This window comes from Ochotona curzoniae, unplaced genomic scaffold (assembly GCF_017591425.1).
Source record: "Ochotona curzoniae isolate NIBS_2020 unplaced genomic scaffold, NIBS_Ocur_1.0 contig_4514, whole genome shotgun sequence".
In the NCBI taxonomy this organism is placed as follows: Eukaryota; Metazoa; Chordata; class Mammalia; order Lagomorpha; family Ochotonidae; genus Ochotona; species Ochotona curzoniae.
In genome coordinates this window covers 5,101,091-5,119,190 of record NW_024466312.1, presented here as the reverse complement: position 1 = coordinate 5,119,190, position 18,100 = coordinate 5,101,091, and positions in this window count along the sequence as shown.

Genomic DNA, 18,100 nt, shown 5'->3' with positions numbered 1-18,100 from the left:
GGTGTAAGACTCTTACATAAAAAAAAATATATTACACTGATGGAAGGAATGATGCAAGATCTAAATAAGCAGAAAACATCCCATCTGCCTGGATTGGACGAGTTAATATTGCCAAAATATCAATATTTATCAAGACAATTTTACACGCCCAATGTAATCCTTACCAAGATTCCAATGACTTTTTCCCCCCCTGAGAGATTGAAATCAGTTCTCAAATCCAGCTGAACCCACCAGAACCCCAGAGAAGCCAAAACAATATTTGGAAATCAGACAGTGAAGGGCTCATACCTCCTGATTTCCAAATTTGCCACAAATTTTGTGGCAATAAAAACTGTGTGGTATGGACATCAGGAGGGCCAATGTTGTGACACATTGGACTAAATTGCCACCTGGGATGCTGGTATCTCATAGTCACTTACTAGAGTCCTGTCTGCTCTGCTTCTGATCCAACTCTCAGCGAATGTGCCAGAGAAAGCAGTGGATGATGCCCCAAGTACTCAGGCTCCTGCATTCGTATAGGAGACCCAGACAGAATTCCAAGCTCCTAGTTGTGATTTGGCCCAGTCTTTGCAGCCTTTTGGGAAAGTGAGCCAGAGGATAGAAGATATCTTAGTTTCTGTCTGATCTCTCCCTCTCTCTGTGTAACTCTGCTCTTTAAACAAATAAATACATAACCAATTAAATAAATCTTTAAAAAATCTGTTTAGTATAGACTAAAGAGCTAGAATTAAGAGTTTACTCATTAACCCAAATATTAATGGGTAAATGATTCTTTTTTTAAAGATTTATTTATTTTTATTGGAAAAGTAGATATTCAGAGATAGAGAGAGACAGAGAAGATCTTCCGTCTGTTGGTTCAATCCTTAAAATGGCAGCAACAGCTGGAGCTGAGCTGATCCAAAGTCGGGAGCATGGAGTTTCTCTGGGTCTCCCACATACGTTCAGGTTCCCAAGGCTTCGGGCCATCCTCTACTGCTTTTCCAGGCCACAAGCAGGGAACTGGATGGGAAGCAGGGCTGCTAGGATATGAGCTGGCACCCATATGGGATTTCAGGTATGTAAGGCGAGGACTTCAGCCATTGGGCTACTGTGCTGGGCCCTACTTTTTTTTTTTATTATTACTTTTTAAAGCTTTAAGTGGCTTAGTGCCCCTTCCAAGAAGTTATGTGTTTTGGAAAATCACATATCTCAAGTCTGTCACTTGGGCATGTAAAGAGAGGCACACCACTTTCACTAACTCCATCAATTTTCTCCCCTGCTGAATTGATGTTAAGTTGAAGGGTTGCCAAATTGTTGGCTTCCGTGGGGTGCTCTCATGTCTTGGTCCAATTTTGAGAGGAGGGGGAGAAGGCAGAGGAACATTAGGAGCCAGTTTTGTTTGTTAGGGTCAGTGCTGGTGACACTGGGTTCTGAGTGAGGTAGTGGGGATAGAGGGGAGAATGTGTTTGTAGGGAATGTTTCAGTGATAGAATCACAGAATTCCACTGATGAATTGGATAGTGCTTGGTCTGTTTTCTGTGCTGAGTGACAAATCTTTGAATAACACACACCTGGAGTCTTCTAGTTTTTGGGGATCAGAAATCAGGACCAACTTATCTGGGTCTTTGCTCAGGGTCTCCCCAGGCTTCCCCCCACGTGGTAACTGGGGCTGCAGTCTTATCAGAGCCCCGACTAGGGAAGGGCCCATTTCCAAGATCCCTAAGGACTGGCTCTAGGTTGGTGGAGGGACAGAATCCTGCTGTGGTAGGAATGAAAGAAGAAGGCAGGTGTGTGAGGGTACAGGGGTGGCATTGGTTTGGGATTAGGAAGTACAGGATCACCAAACATAAGAAGCTTTTTGTGTCTACCCAACATTTGGGGCCTTGCCACCCACTCAATCATCGGTTATTATTTGGTGACTGGAAGAATACACCAATAAACCTTTTAAAAGGCAGCAGAAGCCGTTTATTTCTTCCTTGTTTTTTTCCAAATGAAATCCTTATTGATCCTTGTTATCATGCATTGAGCACACGTTCCTTTTAAAAGGTTTAAGTAACATAGAGAATGTCTCTTGAAAATCTACATCACCAAGGCCCCAACCTTTAATGGCAAGTGTCTATCTTACCAGTAGGTTATATATTAAACAAAAGAGGGTCACCCTACACATGAGAGGTGTGAGTTGTGCTTCTCACATCAGATGCTTTATGTCAATATATAAAGATTTTATCTTCCGTGACACCTGCCTACTCTCCGTAACACACACAAATCTCGTACATTTATTTAACCAAAAGCTACTGATGGACATTTAGCCTGCTTCTAACTTTCCAATATAAATGACCATTCTTGTCCATGCAACTCTGCACATCTATTAAGGCAATAAGTCTTAAAATACAATTCCTAAAGGAAGGCAACACGCATACCCATTTCAAAGTGTGATCCTTGTCCTCAAACTGTCCTCTATCAACAGAACATGAGAACACATGTTTCCTTGCACCATTGCCAATAACTGGCAGTTAGGAATTTGTTTCCAAAACGATTTTCAAAAGAATAGAAAATTGGGCCCGGCAGTGTGGCCTAGTGGCTAAAGTCCTCACCTCGAACGCATCAGGATCCCATACGGCGCTGGTTCTAATCCCGGCAGCTCCACTTCCCATCGAGCTCCCTGCCTGTGGCCTGGGAAAGCAGTCGAGGATGGCCCAAGGCTTTGTGACCCTGCACCCACGTGGGAGACCCAGAGGAGGTTCCTGGTTCCCGGCTTCAGATAGGTGCAGCACTGGCTGTTGTGGTCACCTGGGGAGTGAATCATTGGATGGAAGATCTTCCTCTGTCTCTCCTCCTCTCTGTATATCTGACTTTGTAATAAAAATAAATGAATCTTAAAAAAAGAATAGACAATTTATTTAATAAGCGAAAGGACAGTGAGAGAGAAAGAGGAGAGTGAGTGCACATCTGGGTTCATCCCCCAAATACCTGAAGCTGGAAACCAGGAAATCTCTTTAGATCCTCCATGTGGGATTTCAAACTGTTTTGCACGAAAACAAGCTTACTGAGATGGGTATTTATTTGGTGGTCCTATGTTCAAGGGCCTGGATCTGAGTCCTAGTTCCATTCCTGATTCCCCCTTTATGCTAATGTGTGCCTGGGAGGCAGCAGGTGATGGCTCAAATGCTTGGGTCCCTGACACCCAGTGGGATGTCAGGATGGAGTTCCTGGCTCCTGGCTTTATCCTGGCCTATTCAAATGCTGTTGTGGGCATTTGGAAAGTAAGCCAGTAGATGGGCGCTCCACTCCTCAAATAAACAAACATTTAAAAAGAGGTTAAAAATACATTCAGCACAAATACTATCATTTTAGATATGTTTTATCACTTACTCTTTCATTGCACATGAAGCAGTTCATTGTGAGAGCTCTATATAGACTTCTTTTGTAACTGTTGCGTTAGTCCAATGTATGAATGTAGCAAAAGTTACAGTTTACTGTTTCTCTGTGTAAGTCTTTGACCCATCTAAATTGTGTAAATGTGTGTGGGTGCTTGGTTAGAATAACTCTTCCTACAAGTTTTCAGCTGTGCTTAGCATTCTGGACTGTATACCCATCTTTCCTCCATGGACTTGATGTGTTATTTTTTAGTAAGTGAACAAATGAAATAAGTGAACAAGTCCACAGTGGAGGGAGAGGGACAGACACATCAAAATGTTTAGGAATACAGGAAGGCTCTACTTGTCTCTGCTACACCAGTGGTAGCAGCTCGCTGAGCATCCTTATTTCTCCATGGTGAGGGTGAAGGAAGCTAGAATAGTGAGCTGCCCATTGCCACGACTGACCCAGATTAGCCTCAGCAAATTGGCTTCTGCCAGCGAGGAACAACAGGAAATGGAGAGAAGAAAGATGGTGGCTGGGTCTGCCATGTGGCACCCTAGGCTTGGGCCCAGAACGAGAAGCAGAGACAGAAGACCAGATGGCCTGAAAGAGACCGTCAGGCTGTCTGCTCCAAACCGTGAGTGACAAGCTGTACTTCATCGCCTGTTCTTGCAAGCTGGCAACATTGCCTAATGTACCAGTTCCATCCATATTCGCTCTCCTCGAGCTCGTTTCTGTTCTTTGTAACGCTGAACCGACGCAGAGATACACCTTCAAGCCGTTTGCTCCTTTGCTCTTGTTGTTCTGCTTGTTTTAAAAAGAGCAGAAGGAGTTCTGAGAGGGCAGACTGCCCAAGTTCACATACGCCAGCCTACGTCTCTCTGACAACCTGTGTATTCTCCCCACTGTCTTTGTTTCTTTAAATGCAAAGTGTTTGCTCCTTAAATAGCATCAGGAAGAAAAAGGGGATAAATACAGAAGAGATTAGGATCCTTCTGGGGCCTGTCAATGTCCTCCAGTGGCGCTGTTCCTGGATGAAGTCTAAGGCAGAAGATGGCTCAGTTCTGGGGTGCAGCTGGGTTTTGGACATCTAGAAACTGTTTATAGTTTTCCGCTCATCTATTCTCCTATCCCTTCATGCATGCAATATATTGTCTTGTCTGCAACCTAACAATACTGGAAGACCTGAGTCATCCGAGTCACAGATCTCTTTGAGATTTGCATGTACTTGGGAGCGACGGTGCTGCTCCATCCTCACGCCATGGTCTCTCCTTGTGCACACTCAGTCAGCCACAGGTTTGTCACAATCAAGAGACCCTAATGACTCTCAACACTGACAGCCAACCTGCTGACGACTTTCTGCTCCAGTAGAAAACACCCTTTCCTCTCCCTAGGCTTGCTGTTTCTCACAAGGACTGGTTGGGTCCTTCCTTCCCTCTACAACCATCCCCAGAGCCGTGTCAGAAAGTTCTCCTACCTTGCCGGCACGGGCAGATTCTGTCTTCTGGATGCTGCAGCATCGCATCTCCTCTCTCGAGTGCTAGCTCTCCCTTTCCTTCTCTTCTCAGAGGCTGTCACCTTGATCTCCTGCGTTTGGCTGTGGGAACCCAGGGTGTGTTTGTGAATAGATTCCCAGCACTTCTAGACCTGAATTCATCAGTTCAAAGACAAAGTCCTGGAAATTGTATTCTTAACAAGGTATAACAGTTGCAGGCAATTCTGAGTAGCGCACAGTACTTGGACCCAGCTGGTCTGCCTGTCTCAGCTCTCTCCAGTCCTACTTGCTGTAGAACTAGCTTCCTAGGGGCCAGTGCCACAGTATATCAGGTTAAGTTTCTTTCTTTCTTTCTTTCTTTCTTTTTTTTTAATATTTTGACAATCTTTACATAGTTAATTAGGGTAAAAAGGTTCAAGGGCTACAGGAAAGTGGGTAAGACTATTATTTTTTCCATATTGTTTCCTTCATGTTTAAAGGGGGGTATTAAGGGAGAAGGTCCACCTAATTTCCCACCCTCCCTAGGTCCCAGATGTAGGGTATGCTCTGAGGTTCTTGCTCAAGTGGTTTTGATATTTCACCAGTTATGAATCGCTGCCAATCTTGCCACTCCAAGCACTATGAGGTCCTTGAAGAATCCACTGATTGACATAGTCCATCATAGAGTCTCTGTTTGCCCCGTATTTCGCTGCCAAGATATAGCTGAGATGGTTGGTTGACCTGTTCTGTCTTCTCTCTTTTCTTGGTTAGGGTTCTGAGTCCAGCAGTTCGAATGGGGAGATCTCCAAAGAAACTTTGTCTGATGTGTTCTAAAGCCAGATTCTTGTATGTGCTAGCAAGTACAGGGCCCGGCACAGTCCATCGCCCCAATCAGCTGGTGGTTGTAATTGCTGGGTTGGTTCTGTTTTCACTCCTGACTTCCCCTGGAACCAATGGGTGTTGCAGTCCAGCCTGGTTCTGCCTAGCACATACTCGGCCCTCGCATAAACCAGTGGGAGCTGCAGCCTAGTTGGAGCGACCCACAATAACACCCACCAGGCCCGCCCCCTAACCTGGTTTGCCAGTATGTGTAGCAGTAGTCCAGTCTGTCCCACACCCTATTCCACCTCAGGCCCTGTCCTAGTTTTGTGCCCTCCCATGGAAGTGGTAACCCAAGAAGGAGGAGCCCACTATTTCCCTCCCAGTCCTCTCCAACTCCCAGATTATGCACTCTCCAGATAGTTCTGTGGTTTGACTTGACAGAACTAGCCCCAAGTGCCAACATCCTCCAGCTGATGCTGCGGCTAAGCCCAAACAACCCTCACCCATTCTAATTTTGTTTGCATCAGTAGGAATAATCAGCCCAGCCTGGCTTTTCCCTGATCTAGTCCACATGAGGCGCACAGGTGTTGTAGCCCTGCCTAGTCTGGTCTGCCTCTATCCCAGCCCACGCTCTCCAGTGGGAGTAGCTGTCCAGCAAAGGAACCCTCCCTTATTCCCCTGCCGGCTCTGCCCCCTCCCTTCCTTGTTCTCACGCTTGCTGGTTGGGTGCTGCGGTCCCTTCTGGTACAGGCAACCTCACCTTGGCATTTTGTATTGTGCACTAGTCTGTTGCGACCGAACCCGGCTCGACTCACACTGTTCTGGTGCTTGGATTTGCCAGTGGACAAATTTAGGACAGATTTAGCCTGGTCTTCCCCCAACCCCTGCCAGTTGTATGCCAGTGGGTAACTTTCCATGGCCTGTTCTGAGCTGTTTCCTATCATGTTTCTTGCGCTTACCTGTCAGGTCTGTGTCGTGCCAGAGGAGTTGCCCAAGCTCCTCCATCAGAACCTCTCCCAGTGCCAGGTTTTGCACTTACCAGTGGGTCCATGAGCCAGCCCTACTAGGTTAAGTTTCCACCTGCAGCTCCTGGTTGCTCCACTTCCCATCCAGCCCCCTGGTAATGTTCCTGGGAAAACACCAGAGCATGTCCAAGTGCTTGGGTTCCTGTATGCATGTGAGAGACCTGAAAGAAGCTTCTGGCTCCCAGCTTCAGAGCAGTTCAGCTCTGTTATGGTCACTTTGGGAGTGAATCAGTGGAGAATTTCTCTGTTCTCCCACTCTCTCCGTACTTTGTCTTTAAAATAAAAATAAAATAAACCTTTTAAAAATTTATTTTTCTTGGAAAGTAAGTGTTACAGAGACGAAAAGACAGAAATAAAGATCTTCCATCAGCTGGTTCATTTCCCAAGTGGCTCCCACGGCCAGAGCTGAGCTGAGCTGATCTGAGGCCAGGTGCCAGGAATGTCTCCTGAGTTTCCCACGCAGGTGCAGGATCCCAGTGCTTTGGGTCATCCTCAGCTGCTTTCCCAGGCCACAGGCAGGGAGCTGGATGGGAAGTGGAGCAACTGGGACACAAACTGGCACCATATGGGACCCTGGTGTGTGCAAGGTGAGGATCCTAGCCACTAGCCTACTGTACTAGGTCCAAAATAAATCTTTTTAGAAAAGTGTGTTTCTAAAATGTGCCGGGAGTGAGTTGGTCCTCACCTTCCTCTGCAGCCTTGTGGCCTGCTTCTCCTAGGCTCCGATAGCACAAGCTATCTGCTAAGTTGGGGGAGTGCATCGTCTTTCCTTGCTCAGTGCCTTTGCATATGCTGTTCTCTCTGCCTGGTAAAGCTCTCTTCTCCAGTTCTCTCTGGAAAACTCTTGCCCATTCTGCAACACCCACATCAAAGACTTCTGGAAGCTTTTTGCAACTCTTGTAGCTTGAACCTATGTTTATTATTGCAGTCATCGCATTCGATTTTTTGCAAGAGGGACTGTTCCTGTAAACATTTTTCCTTACATTTTTAGGATATAGCTCCATAGGCTCAGGAATTTTCCCTGTTATCTTCCTCATATCCCCATCCCAACCCCCCCTGTAGTATTACAGTTGTATAGACCTTTTGCGACAGTCACATGATACACTGGCATTTCAGTGTATCGTGACATTGTAGGTACAGACAATGGTGGAAATCTAACACCCTGTTGCCCAGGTGGGAACTGCTCCTAGCTCACGCATAGTCTTGTATTTGGTGAAGCAGATGCTAACTGTCCAAGATGAAGGCAGCTCTTTCTGTGTGGGAGGAAAGATAGGGAGAACAAACAGGTAAATTTCTAGTAAATGAACACGGATCTAAACTCTAGGGGTTTACTGTGAAAGTCATTTATAACTCCACCTTGCCTGCATTTAGCTGCAAATTTAGACATTTATTTGGTGCCTACTGTATGTCATTCTCATTTCTTCTCATCCTACAGATGACAAAATTGAGGTTCAAAGGTGAGCCCGTTTGTCTAATCACAAAACTGGCGAGCAGTGGGACTGGAAAGATGTCATGCTGCCTTTCATGAAGTTTGGGAAGAAGCAGTGTTATGTTTAGGAGAAAACGCCCCTATTCCAAGGGGTACAGACTGGGTAAAGGAAGGAAAAGGTCTGGATGGGAGGCAATGAGGAGGGGTGGGGAGTATGGTTCACGGGGGATGTGTCTGCTCTCTGGGCGAGATGACCAAGACTGAATGCTGGCTGATCTCCACACACCACCAACATTTTATTGTAAAAACTTTCAAACACAAAGCAAAATATAAACAAATGCTATAGTGTGTGCCTATATATCCACTGCCTAGATGCTGTTACTACATTTTATTTTCTTTTTCTCATAACTATCCACATAGGCTTCCCTATATTCATTAACTCATTTTATTTTTGATGTTTTTTCAAAGTAAATTGCAAATAGCAGTATACTAAATACATTAACATTCACATAATTTTGTGTTAAATAAGCACTACATATATATGTTAACGCATATATTGTTAAAGATCAATATTCATAGCTTTTCTTTTGATGTAAGATTTATATATCATGAGGCACATAAACATTTATTTATTTTAATTTTATCTGAAGGACACACACACACATACACACACACACACACGCACGCAATCTGCAGGGAGAGAGATCTTTCATCTGCTGGCTTACTCCCCAAATGCTTGTGATGCCCGGGGCTGCAAACTCCATCTGGATCTGTCACATGGGTGGCAGGAGCCCGGCACCTGGGCCATCCCCTGCTCACTTCCTGGGCACATTAGCAGGAATCAGAAGCACAATAGTGATTTCTGCTTAAGTGGGGCTCAAACTGGCAGCAGGTTTCAGGTGACAGCCTTAGGTGCTGTGCCGCCATGCCAGTCCCGCCAGCTCTCGATATGAGCATTCTTTTTTCATTGTTAGTCATGCTGGTGATTGCGTAATGTTTTTTTCAACTGTGATCTGCATTTTCATTTCAACAATGACTGTATGTTGAGCATTTTTTCATAGGTATATTGGCAACTTTTGTGAAATGTCTTGAAAAATCTTTTGTTCAATTTTTTGCTTGTTTATCTTTCATTAAATTTTTTCAAAAAAGATTTATCTATTTCTAATGGGAAGGCAGATTTACAGAGAGAAGGAGAGACAAAGATCTTCCATCTGCTGGTTCACTCCCTAAGTGGCCACAATGGAGCTTCTTCCTGGGCTCCCATGCAGGTGCAAGGTCCCAAGGCTTTGGGCCATCTTCTGCTTCTCCTAGGCCACAAGTAGGGAGTTGGATGGGAAACAGAGCAGCCAGGGAGGAACTAACACCCATCTGGATCCTAGTGTTTTTAAGAAGGAGGATAAGCTAGTCAAGCCATCACTGACCACACTGGCTGGGCCCATGTGGGAGAGAAAGAAGCAAAGTTTACCAGAACCTTCCTCCATGAGGCAGGCTGTCAGGGAGGAAAATGGTCCTAGAGGAGATGACTTTTTTTTAAAGATCTATTTATTTTTTGTATTGAAAGGTAGATGTATATCAAGGAGAGACAAAGAGGTCTTCCATTCACTGGTTCACTCCCCAAATGGCTGCAATGGCCAGAGCGAGCCTATGACTAGTTGAGAAACTTGGTGACCACAGGGGGGCTAGTGTTCAATTGCTCAATTCCAGTCCTGCTCAAGTCCTTGTCCACGGCTGATCTCTTGGTCGGCATACTTTCCAGGGTGGGGTTAGGTTGCCTAACCCGATGGACAAGTCTGAGGTACATTAGTCTCAGTTTGGCTGGAGTTGAAGATAATGCTGCCCTCTCCTGGCCTGGCGTTGCAAATGCGTCTTCTGACTCATCCCCAGGTGTAGTCACAGCAGGGGGCTCTCAGTGCTAAGCTATCTCTGTTAACCCTGGGGGCTGGAAGGGGGAAGGGGGACTCAGTTTTGTCAAATGTGTTCAAAAGTTGGGGGCTGGTGGAAGAGAGAAGCACAGAGCAAGTCGTTGGTGGGTCTCCCCATCTCTAGAACTCGAATCCATCTTTCTTTGGCTTTTTTGTTCTTTGACATCTTATTGCATCCTCTGCTAGGCACTTGAGGGACACAGCGGTGAAAATAGAGAAAGAATCCTGCCCTGTGGAGCTTAAGTTCCTCAGAGGACAGAGGCCCTGAGCAATAGACTATGTTGTAAAAAAGCAAACCATGTTACTGCAGGAAGTGGTAAGTGTTTCCTGGGGGATAGGGTGGGGGATGTTCAAGATAGAGAAATAGAAAATAGAAAAAAGTTTAAAAATAGATCAGGGTGGGACAGATGAGGAAGCTTGGGGGAGGTGCAGTCTTAACTAGATGGGCTGGGAAGGCTCAGGGAGAATGAGACACAGAGCACACGCTTGGGGGAGGTGCAGGCGTAGCTTGCAGGGCAATCTAAGGGGGAACTTTCTGGTAAAGCAGCCAGCCAGGCCTGCGCCCCAGGGCAGCAGGAAATCCTGGAGGCCCAAGTGGCTAAGCATGTACTCTGGGTTGAATCATGTCTTCTACCTTCCCGTATTGAAGCAGAAGCACTCCCTCCCCCCCCCCAACTCGCGCGCGCACACACACCCCATCCTGCCCTACTGGGTCTCAAAATGTCACCTTTGGAATGTGCATTGTGACAGGTGTCATTAGTTAGGGTGAATTCATCAGAAGGACTCCAATGTAGTAAGACCACTGACCTTCTAGAAAGTGGATGTCGGAACATAGACACACATGCAGGGAGAAGGGGGTTGGGGGTGAGGATGGAGGTCAAGACCTGCCTGGAGGCTTTATGAACCAAGCAACACTGGAGATTGCCACCCAGACGGAGCTGGGGAGGGGCATCCAGCCGATTGGATTCTCTCTCTCTCTCTCTCTCTCTCTCTCTCTCTCTCAGGAGGAAGCAGCCCTGCTGGCTACCTTGGTCTTGAACTGGCAGCCTCTGGAACTGTGCCATGACAGCTGTCCATTGTTGAAGCTCCCTTTCATCTTTTTCAGTGCTTTGTTACTGCAGCCCCAGAAAACAAATTGAAGGGATAGTGAAGTGGGGTAGTCGTGGGGAAGGTCTTGAAAGTCATTAAGAACTTAGGTTTGATAGAAATCAAGATGGCAGAATAGGGTGGGGACATGTTTAAACAGATGGAGAAACTTTAGCCAGTGTGAAGCAGAGAGGGCACATTCCAGGAAATAGGAAAGGACAGAATGACAGCAAAGGGGCACCTGGAGACTGATAGACACAGAAAAGCAGTGGACGCAATGGTGTGGTGTTGCAGTGATTGATGCCCCAACGGCATTCAGTGAACAGTGATCTGAATTGCACCTGCCGCTAGAACCCCACCAGCAACCAGGTGGGAAGGGATTTGCACCGGGAGCTCAGGGGGCGAACCCAGAGAAAAGAACTGTCCATTCTGCTGGTCTGTTTGATTTGATCAGGAGCAGAGACAGAGCAGCAGGTCCCAGACAGGTGGTAGCTGCCCCACCTCCTACTAGAGCCAAATTGGGCACCATTTTGTGTAAGCAGAAAAAGGCTATGGGACAGGACTATGCATGTCCTGAACTGGGAGTGATCTCATTTCTGGCTCAGTGAATTGCAACAATGTGACATCCTACAGATTCCACCAAAGATCGGTCTGGGTAGCCCTCAGACCTGATGGCCAGCAGATCAAGAACTCCAGTAGGGGCACTAGTGGTACATCAGGCACCATTATGTACAATGTGGCAAAAGCTTTAACACTGCAGGGACAACAGTGAGCTGTGCATGCACTTGTGCTGGGAACCAACTCACTGAGCTCAGTGGTCCTGCAGGGAAAATAATACTGACTATGGCATCAGACAGGTCAAAATAGGTCCATGTGGTCAAAGACCTAACGGCCAACAGGTTTTGGCAAGATCAGAACCACTAACAACCTAGCCATATAGAACTCCTAGTGTCTCCCTAATCCTGGGAACTACTCAAAACAGAAGTGGGATAGACAACGGTGCAGCCAGTATCACAGGAGGAGGAGAGTGGAGAGCCAGGACCTGGGGCTATGGAGACCGTGGTGGAAGTCTAACATAAGAACCCAGACCTGAAACTAGCTGGAGGGAGTGGCACAAGTAACTGCAACCAAAGTGCTGTATAGCAACCATAATAAGTAGAATCGAATTGTAGACCTGTGGGTTATAGAGCTTAGAAACTTGCCCCAAGGAGAAGACTCTGCTAACCAGAAGTGCAATGACCAAGAGCAAAAGAGGAGACAAAGGCACAATGAATATTACTGAAGATTCCCCTGCAAAGGATCAAAACCCTTTGCCAACCTCAGAGTTAACTGAGGAAGACACTGAGCAAATGGGGGATACAGAATTCAAAACATTTGTTATAAAGCTTCTTATCAACAATGAGAAGCAAGCAATACAGGAGTTCAAGGAATTGAAAGAATATGTCACATTGGCAATGAATCAAATGAAAGCTGATATATCAGAAATGAAGAATACAGTGGAGCAAATTAAAAGTACAATAGAGAGTCTCCAAAGTAGAATGGAGCAAGCAGAAGAAAGAATCTCATAATTGGAAGCTATTTCCTGTCACCAGGGAGAAATAAATGAAAAGTTGAAAGCAGAGCTGAATCAAACTAAAAAAATCATTCAAGAATTGAAAGACACTATTAAAAGGCCAAATATAAGAGTTATGGGAGTCCCAGAAGGTGCAGAAAGACAACCTGGGTTTAAAAATGTATTTAATGAAATAATAAAAGAAAATTTCCCTAATCTAGGAAATAAACTAGGAAATATCCATGAGGAGCACAGAACTCCCGACAGGGTTGATCAAAAGTGATCTTCACCACAACACAGGATAATCAAGCTTTCTTTAATTGAATATAAGGGAAAGATCCTTAAATGTGCACATGAAAAAAATCAATGGACATACAAAGGAATGCCAATTAAACTCAGGAGATCTCTCACAGGAAACTCTACAGGCCAGAAAGGAATGGAGTGACATATTCCAGATTCTAAAAGAAAAAAAATTGTTGGCCCAAGATAACATATCCAGCAAAACTTTCCTTTGCCTTTGAAAATGAAAATTTTGAAAATTGAAAATTCTTCCACAGTAAAGAAAAGTTCAAAAACTATGCTTCTTCCAAACCTGCCCTACAAATGATACTTAAAGATGTTCCTTGACACAGAAGAGGAATAGCACCAAACAAAACCAAAGGCAAATGTGAAGAACATCCCAGTAAAATAACAACAGAAGACTAAACCAATGAACAACCCATTCCTAAAATGACAGGACCAAATTACCACCCATACATATTAACCCTGAATGTAAATGGCTTAAGCCCAATGAAACGTCATAGATTAGTAGACTGGATCAAAAAACAAAACTCATCTATTTGTTGTCTATAAGAGACAAATCTCACCAACAAAGATCAGCAGAAACTGTATCTCATGGATTTTGATGTTTTTGTTTTTGTTAGTTTCATCTCTTCAAAACAGTTTCTTCTGATTAAATTATTCAATGACTCATAGATCATACAGTAACATCATTTTCTTTATTTTAAAAAATATATATATTTTTATTAATTATATTGCATTATGTGACACAATTTCATATGCTCTGGGGATCCCGTAACCCCTCCCCGTACCCTCTCTCCATGGTGGATTCCTCCACCTTGTTGCTGTATTACATTTCAAATTCAGTCATGTTTCTTTCATTGCAAGCATGTACCATGCATAGAGTCCAGCATCTTATTGTCCAGGTAAATTCAACAGTTTCTTGGGGAGACCATCTCTGGTCTGAAGGCAGAGCTGGCAGAATATCATCCCAATCAATTTTAAGCCATGACATAACATCAACGACAATTCACAACATTATGGAATTAATTGACATGGTACTGAGTAACCAATATGTTTTAAAAAATGCAAGTTCTTAACCACATCCTGTGACTACTTTATTGACATTTCAATTTTAGCTTATACACAGAACCGGCTGCTATACACCTTAAAATGACTATAGGGTACTATTCAGCTGTCTCATGTCTATTTTCATTTTAGTATTTAGCAGTTTATAGTGTTGAAGCATAATTTTGCTGAACTTGGCAGATTTTAGCATAGTCTAAACTGGGTTATAACTCTAACAAGACATATGTCAACAATTGAGGTGCAGAACAGTTTTAGAAGGGGTGTGCAGAGAAATCTTCAATACCTTAGTGAGGAGTAACTAATCTTTGTGTCCTTCCTAGTAAGGTATGTGTGAGTCCATGCTGACCATTTCTTGTCTGGTTCTAAGCTTTCCTTGTGTGACATCATTTTCTTCAAGAAGGTTCTTGATTTTCCTTAGTCATTCAGTAGCATGTTATTTAATTTCATGGTGTTCTTAGTTTCTTCTTTTCTCCCTGTTGTTGATTTTGTACAAAACAAAGGCTTTTCATTTAAGAGGATGTATAGCAGCTGTGTGATGGAGACTATCATATCCAGATGTGAGGATACAATGTAGTATGCATCTCTACTTCAAGACAAAGATGGACTCCCAATGAAACTGTTTACTGTATCTTGACAATAGGATGCTGGCTCTGTCATTGTCCATGCCCTCAATGATGGACATATGGCTGTGTATGAAGAACTATATGTTAGTAATGACATAGAGGATCTCAGTGGGGGAGAGGAGGGGACTTAGGGAGAGGGGGAAAGGAAGTTCCAGGACCTATGGAACTGTATCATAAAATGATAATAATAATTAAAAAAAATAGAAAAAAGAAAGAACTTTGGTTTGGGACCAGTGCTGTGGCATAGGTGGTAGAGCCAATGCTGGTACCCCATATGGATACCGATTCGTGTCCCAGCTGCTCCACTTCTGATCCAGCTCCTTGCTAATGTGCCTGGAAAAAGCATTGGAGGGTGGCCAAGTGGCTGATTCCCAGCACCCTTGTGGGAGTCCTGAAAGAAGCCCCTAGCTCCTGGCTTCAGCGTGGCCCAGCCATGGATGTTGTGGCCATCTGGGGAGAGAAACAGTGGATGGAAGATCTTGCTCTCTGTCTCTCCCTCTCTTTCTGTAACTCCACCTTTGAAATAAATGCAATACGCTGTTCTTAAAGAATTTTGGCTGTTATCAAACTCACTTTTTTTTTAAAGATTTATTTTTATTATTTTTTTTATTGGAAAGGCGGATATACAGAGAGGAGAGACAGAGAGAAAGATCTTCCGTCTGATGATTCACTCCCCAAGTGAGCGCAACGGGCCGATACTATGCCGATCCGAAGCCAGGAGCCTCTTCCGGGTCTCCCACGCGGGTGCAGGTTCCCTCCCAAAGCTTTGGGCCGTCCTCGACTGCTTTCCCAGGCCACAGGCAGGGAGCTGGAAGGGAAGCGGGGCTGCCGGGATTAGAACCGGCGCCCATATGGGATCCCGGGCGTGCAAGGCGAGGACCTTTAACCACTTGCGCCACGACGCCGGGCCCCAAACTCACTTTTTTTAAAAGAAAGATTTATTTTATTTTTATTGGAAAGTCAAATATACAGAGAGGAAGATCTTCTATCTGATTATTCACTCGCCAAGTGATTGTAAAGGCTGGAGTTGAGCTGATCTGAAGTTAGGAGCCAGGAGCTTCTTCTGGGTCTCCCATGTGGTGCAGGGTCCCAAGGCTTTGGGCCGTCCCCCACTGCTTTCCCAAGTCACAAGCAGGGAGCTGGATGGGAAATGGAACAGCCAGGACATGAATCAGCACCCATATGGGATCCCAGGTATGCAAGGCGAGAATTTAGCCAGTGAGCCATCATGCTGGGCTAATGCACTTCTCAGGTGCGTTAGCAGGAGGCTGGATCAGAAGTGGAGCAGGTGTGACTCACATGGGCATTCTAATGCAAGATGCCGGCATTGCAGGTAGTAGATCAGCAGTGGCCCCTAAACATTTTTAAATTCAATTGTCTGTGAGCATTGAATTATCCTTATGTGGTCTGCAATTATAACAACAGTGGGTGATGGAGTAAGGCCAAAACAAGGAGACTGTTGGGGTGGCTGGGAGTCCAGTGGGGGTGCAGTTCAGGGTCTGCTACATGGGAATCTGAGCGATGAGAGAGGAAATGATCCCAGAAGACTCTTCCTTTCTTTCAAAAATTAAAATGCACAAATACACATTTTTAAAAAAGATTTATTTATTTTTATTGGAAAGGCAGATATACAGGGAGGAGGAGAGACAGAGAAGAAGATCTTCCGTCTGATGATTGACTCCCCAAGCGGCGGCAACAGCTGGAGCTGAGCCAATCTGAAGCCAGGAGCCAGGAACTTCCTCCAGGTCTCCCAAACGGGTGCAGGGTTCCAAGGCTTTGGGTTGTCCTCGACTGCATTCCCAGGCTACAAGCAGGGAGCTGGATGGGAAGTGGGACTGCTGGGATTAGAACTGGTGCCCATATGGGATCTTTGCATGTTCAAGGCTAGGACTTTAGCCACTAGGCCATGGTGCCGGGCTCTACCTATGGGTTTTTATTACCCCATGTTCCATTGTGCATGTTGCTTGTTAATCTTTATTTTCATTTAGCATTTTTGTTAAAATTTGTTTTTAATATTGATTACATAGTCGAGAGGGATGCATACCCTTCTGGGTCTCTGAGTGGGGAGGGTCAGGTGTAGAGGAAGGTGGGTGGGGCACATTTCAGTCTTTTTTCTCCTTTGTGGGCGAGGGGGGGGGAGAGGGAGAGGGCCTCTCCTTGCTGTCAAACTACATCAGCACTCGGGGATAGGGAATGGTCCTTGGATTATACCCAGTGACCCTATATGAGGAAGACTGTTCTGAGGGTGGTACTTGCATGGTTTTGAGAGTCCCAAGACATTGTTGATGTTGTTGCTCCAGGGCTGAGAAAATCTTTGTAAGGTCTACTGGCTGACAAAGTCCACTTTAGCGCATCCAGGAACATGCTGCAAAGCATGGCCAGGAGAACTGTCCAACCTGTTCTGTTGTCCATCCTCTGACAAGGCAGTTGCTATCCTCTGCTGGCCTAGATGAGCTGGCCGTCAGTCCCCTGTGTGCCTCTGGGAATGCTGACCACTGCACAGGCATCAGCAACTGAAAAGCTCCAGTCTTGATATATGGCACATACGCTCCAAGGTTGGATCACACATCCTGTGATTTTCCCTGTGGCAGGGACCTGAGGCTGGCAGTCCAGTTAGTTGATGAATTACCCAAGAAGCCTCACGTGGGGTGCCCTCAGACTTGACTCTTATGTGTGCCAGGCAGAGCAGGGTCAGGTGTGGTGTGTTACCTGCACCAGCCAATGCACATACCAGTGGATGTAATTTGGTCAGTTCCTCCTCAGTCCCATATCTCATATGAACTGACAAGGCCTGTTTCCCAGCCCAGCAAGCTGGCCACAGACCCAGTCTTCACACATACCAGTGGGTGCTGTGGCCTAGTCAGGCCCAGCCTCTGCTGTGGCTTAGCCCAGCTCAGCCCACATCCCATCTGGCTCTTGTGCACACTTGTGGGTTCTGTGGCTTAGCTCAGTCTGACCTGCTCTCAAGCCCGAACGTCACACATGCTGACAGGTGCTGTGCATTGTCCAGTCTCATCTATCCCCAGTTTTGGCTCTTGTGCTCACCATGATAGGTACAGCAGGGGAATGCCCCCTGTTCCCCTGCCAGGCATGTTCCCACCCTGGATCTTACACTTGCCAGGGGATACTGCAGTCCAGCCTGACATGACTTGCATCCAGTCCTGACATGACTTGCATCCAGTCCTGGCACTTGCCAGCTGCTGCTACAGCCTGGCTCGGCTGGCGTGCACCCATTCTAGCTCTTGTGCACGCCAGCAGGTGCAGCAGCCTACTCTAGCCCAACCTGCCCCCTAGACCAGCCCTCCTCCAGTCCCAGCTCTCACGTTCACCAGTGAAAGCAGCAGCCCAGCAAAGGAGTCCCCTAAGTTCCCCTATTAGGCCTACTCCATTTAGTAGTCTGTTACAAATATTTTTCCATAACATTAATTATTATTGTACATTATTGCTTTGTTTAAAAAAA